Below are 7,602 nucleotides of genomic sequence, written 5' to 3'. Positions count from 1 at the left end.
ATTTACCACCACATCCTAGCCCATCCTAACACAGACCTCTCCTCTTTCACGCCTCTTAAAAATCACACCTGCAAGGTCATTTGCTGCTGAGTCAGAAAGCAGCCACTTTAACTTTTCTTCCGCACTTAATAAAGGATCTCTCCGTGAAAACAGGTGTTTGGGTGTGGTTTGTGCCTAATCCAGAGTCTGGGATGAAGCCCCCACTGTATGGGGGGTCTCCTCCACTCCTGGACATCCCTCTTTCTTAAGAACAAGCATTTCTCCCTTGAACATGCAGCTTCCCTGATGGACCGAACAAAGACAGAGGCTCGTTATCTCCACCCTTCTGCCAGGATGATGCTCAGGCCAAAAAGCTGGTCAGAAACCTTCCTTTCCACATTAAGGGTAAACAGAAATACAGGCCTTTGCCAAGTGAGTGCCAACAAGGACAGGCACAGAATTCCATATGGAGGCATCCTCCAGGAAAACGACAATCTAATTCATTTCTGTGAATCCATTTCTTTCAGGGACCGCAGGGTCTTCGTCTCTGACTTACACAAGTCTCTCACTTTTGAAGTCACACTAGCATTAGCAATATTACACATCTGTATATGCCTGTGTGCACAATTCTTTCTCAAGAGAACACCACCCCCCGCCACACATTTATCTACACCGTCAAGCTTTTACACCATCTCCTGCTGTTTCATAGGCAATACTCTACAATGTAATTGATAGCTAATAGAATTTCAGAATGTATCTTCAGCTCTGTCCCTATTTGCTCAAGATACAGCTGTGACTTGTTTCAGAGCATACCACAGAATAAAAATCATGTCCCCAAGACTGATGATGTCCCCCTTAAAATCAACATTAGGACCAATAACTTGCAAATAACAAACAGAGCTTAAAATTGTACTCAGATAGATACTAAGCCACCACATTAAATAAACCTAATCAATTAACAAACACATGGACATCTTTTCTCTAACACCTGATGCCTCAAAGAGAATTTCCTCCACCAATTAGGCTTGGTGCACACCTTTATAGTGGTAAGCAGGGCCAGAGAGTAATGTTTTGAGTTAGTGTTTCCTGACTCTGTATTCAGTCCAGAAAATGGTTCTCAACTAAACTCTAGGTGCTGGAACATGACAAGTGTCCTTGACCTTTGGAGATGGCACCAGACCTTTCCAGAACATCACAGGAAAGGTTATGATGCCACAGAGCTAGCCTGTCCTCCCCTGGCCTTCTCTCCCCCTCTGGCTCCTTTGTAGGCCATAGACAAGGGTCTCTTCTACTTCGCTCACTGCTAGAGTTCCAGTCGCCTACGAGTCATGTTCTGAACGTTCATTCCCCCTTTTTAGTCACAAGTGCTCAATCTTCATGAATGGGATTAGTCCCCTATGAGAAGCAGCTCCAGTGCACTGCCTATCCACATCCTATGAACACACAGCAACAAAGCATCATCTACGAGGCTCAGAGCCCCTGCCGGACACCGAGCATGCTGGTACCTTCATATTGGACTCCCCATCCTCCAGAGTTGTGAGCGATAAACGTCTGTTGTTTATAGGCCTAAGGTGTTTTGTCCTAGCATCAAGGACAGACAAAGAGCATGGGTGAGATAGCTCAGTAGGTAAAGAACTTGCTCCACAAGCCCGATGACCTGAGTTCAATTCCCAGAACCCACATAAGGTGAAAGGAGAGAACCAACTCCACCAAGTTGTCCTCTGACCTACACACACACACACACACACACACACACACACACACACACAAACGTGCTCACACAATAGTAATAAGGTTAAAATAAAAAAAGAACAGACTAAGAGAGTGCACAGGCCGAGATCACAGCAGACATGCTCTATGTACTGTGGAATCTCATGACGTTAATGCATTACAAAGTTAGTCTCTGCTTCTTTCAACTCTGAACATGAGAGTAAATAAGAAGTGCTTCCTAATCTGTGCTCTGTGGGAGGGGAGTCGATAGCTCTCTAAGGTGAGAAGATCCCTGGGAATGGTAGACAATGCTGAGCCAACCAGGTACCTTGCATATCCTCACAGCCCAAGCACACAGCCTTGCTTTTTTCCCAAGCTTGGGGTTCCAAAGTCTCTCTGGGAGACTTTCTCCATCTGGGAGAGTCTTGGACAGCAAGGGAGTATCTGTGCTCAGCCTAAACCAGTTCTGGAAACACACATGGAGTCTTAAATTCTTCATTTTTAAGCTTCCACTGCATTTGTGTGAAAGCTCCTTATGGCTTAAGTACTCACCTCCATGGAGAGCAAATGTAAAGGGTTTAAAAGGATTTGGTAAAATTCCTTCCAGGAATATTCTGTGACAAAATACTAACTGCTTTTTACTTATGTCATTAACTCTATATGGGTACCTATTTTCAAAAGTTATGATTACGTCTGTAAGCATATGCACGATTGTTTGTATATATCTACATAGATAGTAGATACATGATAGACAGATGACAGTGATAAATAGTAAATTGACAGATGATGATAGTGGACAGACGACTGACAGATGAACGAGACAGACATGGGTGCATAGATGAATAACAAATAGATATGACATGTACAGACTGAATTTTGACCACCTTATAATTTTTGTGGCCACGCCCTTAACCCCTGATACTTGAGAATGTGACTATATTTGGAAAGAGGACTTCTAAATTAGTTGAATAGAGGCCATCTGATGGATATCCTGAGAGAGATGGGAACACACAGAGGGGTCACATGTGACCAGGCGGCAAAAGCGCAGCCATCAGTGAGCCAAGGCCAGAAGCCTGTGACATGGCCTCCCCTTATTGCCCTCAGTGAAGACCACTCATGTCTGGTGTTTAAGCTTCTCTGCCTGGGGCATCTTGAGTTCAAGCAAACTTATGTAAGTGCTGAATAAATTTAAGGAAAACACTGTTCTCTTGGATGAATTAAACTTTCATTAGAAACAAAACTGTCATTTAATCTGAATTTCAAAGTCCATTAATTATATCCACCTTACTTTATCCCAATCATTCTTACAGTAATATATCTTTGAATATATATTATATATATAATAATATATACAATAAATATATCTTTGAAAAGAAAGCTATTTCCAAACTGTCATTAATCCACCCTCTCTGGGCCACCTTCAACAGGTACATAAAGTCCCCACAAGAATGTTCTGTAAGGATAAGGAGGATTCTAGACAAGTTAGAATTAGGAGGAGAAAGTTCAGATAAAAAACTGTGAGTGTAATCATGAGAGACTTAGTGGAGATAAAAAAAAAAACTCCAGGCCTGTACACTGTAGAATTCAGGCTTATATATAGAATCATTCTCACCCCTGCTGGCCTTCACCTCCCAAACACACACACACACACAAACACACACACACACACACACACACACACACACACACACACACGGTAAAGGGCAGCATGAAAGCATGATGCCATAGACAGCAGATACAAAAGCATCTTTAAGAAAACAGTCTCAGTTTAGCACAGGAACTCAGGCTTGGCGCAAATGAAGATGGTTCTCAAAGCTTCTACCTGTCCTCTTCTGTCTTCCAAGCTGGACTTAGATCTTCCACTTCCCAGACTCCCACCTTTCCTTCCCTTGAGGACAGGATGTCATGAAAGTTTTCTCCTCTCAAATTGAAACATTCCATCCTGCAAGGAAGCTCCTTAAACAGGAAGAGAAACAACTCAAAATAGCTTCAGGAAGTCCCTGAAACTGACCAGATTCACTAGGCCCCTCCCTGCCAGAGTAAACAATAAAAGCTGGGAGTCAACCCTCAGACCCTAGAGAGCCAAGCTGGAAACACTCTTGAGATCATACCAACTACCTAGAAGAAACAGAAACTAGAAGAAGTAGAAACACCTGGGTTGTCTGGAAGAGGTTTAGACCAGACACATGGAAAGAGCACTCCCCAGCCTCCTGAGCCTGCTGCAGGCTGTAATGTGTTTCAGGTTCCCATGAACTGTCACTCATGCTGGGGTAGGTCTTGGTGATACAGCTGTCTTTGAGTTACTTCAGCTCCTGTAAGTAACCCCCCTCACACATACTCCTATAAGTAACCCTAATAAAGCTCATTGGCTCACCAAGCTCGACTTTGGTGGTATCTGTACTTTGGGCTGTTACGGGTTTCCTACCTTCGGTGAGTAGATGTGTATGTTGCATCTCCCCAGGAAGAGTTTTGTCACATGATAGGGGCTCAGCGCCACCTCTGCTCTACTGTGGTACCTACCTCATCCAACTGCACTAGCACACGAGGACTCTTTTCTTCTCTCAGATTCCATGACATGAATGACTTGAATTTCTTACTTAGGAGAGAGTATGGTAGTTTGAATGAGGAATGTCCACCATCGAGTTGGACATTTGAACACTTGGTTTCCTGTTCACTGTCCTGTTGGGGAGATTTAGGAGGTGCGGACTTATTAGAAGAGTGTGCCACTGGGTTAGGCTACCTCGCTCAACTTCCAGTTTGTTCTCTCTACTTTGTGTCTGCCTGTAAGGATGGAACTCCAGCCACAATGCCTGCCACTCAATGCCATGTCTTCCTGCCATGATGGACTCTTATCCCTCTGGAACTGTAAGCTCGAATAAACTCTCTTCCTTAAGTTGCTTTTGGTCATAGTATTTTATTACAGCAACATAAAAGTAGCTAATACAAACAGCATGAATCCAACTCCCAAGAGGTCAGCCTGTTGCTCACAAAGTACTCATGCTGATTTATAGAGCTGTGGTTCCAAAACATGGGGGCCAGGTGAAATAAAACTTTAACATCAGGCCATTTGTGGGGCCCCAGGGAACTACTCTGTGTAAGTTTTAATTATCAGAGCTTTGGAAACATTTGGCACAGACTACAGTAACTGGACTAGGCAGTATCTTAAAATCATTTGGGAAGTGATTTGTCAAAGCCAGCTTACTTTACTTCTCTCCAGTGGTATCCATCCCCAAGCGGCACACACCACTCCTACAAGCCCTGAGCTAAATCCTTCTGTTGACAGGCAAGTACAAGGGGGAGGGATCAATCAGATCTTGTAAATACAGGAGGCTGAGATGGTACATCAGAAAAGCTCAAACACAAGGATCAGCTTCTTGGTCTAGAGTTCTGACATAAGGGGTGGGCATCGTTTACTCTCTCCATCTGTCTAGCCCTCAGCCACCTCAGCAGAACTGCTGATAAAAAGCAAGCCAGAGTGTGGTGGAAAAAGGACAGTGATGGCTTCCAGCAGCCTACAGTTTCACCTGGCAGAAAAGCAACAGAGCAAGGAGAACAGAGCAAGGAGGGGCCTTGCAAGAGGAGGATAGGAAGTGGAGTCCGCCCCCTGCCTGAGGGTCCCCAAGTTTCCAAAGGTACCTAGTTTACCTTCCTTTGGTATCACTTGGAGTCAGATTTGGCAAGTTGCTTTCTATGGCAAGTAAGTAACTGCCAATAGTAAGAGTAACTCTACCTATGAAGTGCCTATCCATGGTAGCTATAATCTTGCTTCTGGTACCCTGAGCTCAGCCTCAAGACTCCCAGGAATACAGGTTAACACTCCATTAGGCTGTGTGGAAATTTTTAAACAGCTGTGACTAAGACACAGGCTTGTATAATGCTGTCCGGGGGTGGGACAAGATGGAGAGATGTACACTCACATCCTCGCACTCACCTCCTGTGTCTCTCTCTTGATCCCCCAGGCAGCTGTGGGAAGCAGCACCCTCAGCCAGTCCTGCTTCCCCACGACAGCTGTTTTGCTGTGACAAGGACATGTGTGAGGGAAGCAAATGCACCTTTTGAGGGGAGGATTAGTTGAAGCGTGTAAATCATTTTCCCTTGAAGGGCTATGACATTTTGGTAATGCTCTCTAGTCCGGGAAGTAATTATATGTCTTGGTGGCAGAGGCAGAAGCAGCCATCCAACCCACATTTTACCTTCAACAGGTTTAGCATTTCATAAAGAGATTGCCACATCCAAGCAACATTATCATGGGCTAGACAAGCATGATTTCAAGGAAGGAGAAGCAAAAATTAATGTCTCACATGCTTTCTCCATCTTTCTAATAGGATTAAATGCTTTTCATACTCTAGGAGAGAAAGGAAAAAAAATCACTTTGTACCTTGGCGTAAGCCCAAAATAACAGCTCTGAGAGTCGAGGAGTTGGACTGACTCCCTGTTAGGCAGACAGACAGGGAGCAGGGCCATGGCTAGGTAAGGAAGGTGGTGTATTTCCTCAACCTCCTGACTTGAGACTGCAGCATGGCAGCTGTTGTCTCCAGCAGGTCTCCCACTGGTGGACTGACTCAGCAAGTTCAAGGCTGGATCAGGACCTGTCACACAGCAGCTGGGGACTGTCCACTACCCTACCTGTCTTCACACTCCCAACCCCAGCAGGGGACTGACGCTTCAGAGGTTTAAAAACAAACCAGTCCTAGAGAAAAGAATGGATTTTTGGCTCACGCCTCTCTGCTTTGCAGGGGGTCTTTTTCTCTGCGTGTTTGTAGCATATATGTGTGTCCTCACCCCAATAACGCCTTCCTTCACCTGCTAATTCTGTAGCAGAGGGTCTTTTTCTCTGCGTGTTTGTAGCATATATGTGTGTCCTCACCCCCAATAAATGCCTTCCTTCACCTGCTAATTCTGTAGCAGAGGGTCTTTTTCTCTGCGTGTTTGTAGCATATATGTGTGTCCTCACTCACAATAAATGCCTTCCTTCACCTGCTAATTCTGTAGCAGAGGGTCTTTTTCTCTGCATGTCTTTAGCATATATGTGTGTCCTCACCCCCAATAAATGCCTTCCTTCACCTGCTAATTCTGTAGCAGAGGGTCTTTTTCTCTGCGTGTTTGGAGCATATATGTGTGTCCTCACCCCCAATAAATGCCTTCCTTCACCTCCTAATTCTGACTGCCGTGTCTGAGGTTTCTCAGCTGCTACCTGTTATGCTTCAGATTTTGCCTGGCAGAGAAAATGAATTTAATCCCCTAGACTGTATTAGCATCATCTTAAATGGACCCCAATTCTTCCCAAACAACAAAACCTTAAGGAACCTCCTAAACTCTCTAAGGAAAGAAACTACATCTCCCCACCTGTCCCACCCCAGTTGTTTGCTATGCTGGTGTCTGAAGAAAAGTCAAATTTGAGGAAAGTGAAATGTATGCAAAAGTCATTTTCAACCACAAACAACAGACAAATGCACATTTGGTATTGTCAGTAATTTTACAGGGCACTTCTCTTCAAGTGTTCATTGTGGTATTCTCCCCCCCCCCCCCACACACACACATACACACACACATGCTGATGAGCCTCTCTTTCCAACTGGGAGTCTCTGGAATGCTGGCTAAGTAGGCATTTTCTCTTCTAACTGCTCCCACCTCTAAATCTTCCTCCATCAGAAGTAAATGTGGAATCAAGCAGACAGCTTGCTACTCTTTCCTATTTTAATCAAAGCATAAAAAGCCCATACTCTGAGCAGCACAATTTGTGGGACCTGCCCCAGTATTTGGTTATTTTTGCTCTTCAACACCCTTTGAGATGGTTTCTTCTTCCCTGTCTTAACACTGCAGAGTCCATAACTCTTCTATCACACGACCATATCAAAGACCCACAGGAACCGTAATGTCCAGCCCTTGGACACAAACGCAACTCTGACCTCT

The sequence above is a fragment of the Peromyscus eremicus genome, chromosome 7 (assembly GCF_949786415.1).
Source record: "Peromyscus eremicus chromosome 7, PerEre_H2_v1, whole genome shotgun sequence".
Taxonomy (NCBI): Eukaryota; Metazoa; Chordata; class Mammalia; order Rodentia; family Cricetidae; genus Peromyscus; species Peromyscus eremicus.
Note: the sequence above shows the minus strand (reverse complement) of the source record.